The following is a 664-nucleotide window of genomic DNA, read 5'->3' as shown; positions in this document are numbered from 1 at the left end:
GTAGAAAGAGGCCATCCACTTCTCAAATAACTGGCCAGGGAAAACTTTATGAATAGCAAAGAAACACTGATACCTTACCACGCAACTTTATGATAGCCGGTTAGGTTAGAAAGCTCTCAAAATAGGACTGGGAAACAGCTGCATCATCTGAGTAAACCCAGCCTTACTCCTATGGATAAGGTACAGCTTTAGAGACCTCCATTTGCTGATGTGGCACCACTCAAATAGAAGAGAAAGAGCTGCAGACATCCATTAATCATATGAACATGGAATGTATGAAGTATAACTCTAGGAAAATTGGAAGTTGTCAAAAATGAAATGGAATGCACAAAGATTTATATCCTCGGCATTAGTGAGCTGAAATGGACTGTTTTGGGCCATTTAAAATCAGACAACCATGAGAATGACAGTTTGAAAAGGAATGATGTGGCATTCATCATGACAAAGGATGTTTCAAGATCTGTTCTGAAGTATAATGCTGCCAGTGATAGGATAATATCCATATGCCTACAAGGAAGACCCACTAAAACGACTATTATTCAAATTTATGTACCAACAACCAAAGCCAAAGATGAGGAAATTGAAGATTTTTATCAACTTCTGCACTCTGAAATTGACTGAACATGCAATCAGGATGTGTTAATTATCACTGGTGACTGGAATG

The sequence above is a fragment of the Orycteropus afer genome, unplaced genomic scaffold, assembly GCF_000298275.1.
Source record: "Orycteropus afer afer isolate SDZICR_OR568_19922 unplaced genomic scaffold, OryAfe1.0 scaffold00882, whole genome shotgun sequence".
NCBI lineage: Eukaryota > Metazoa > Chordata > Mammalia > Tubulidentata > Orycteropodidae > Orycteropus > Orycteropus afer.
Note: the sequence above shows the minus strand (reverse complement) of the source record.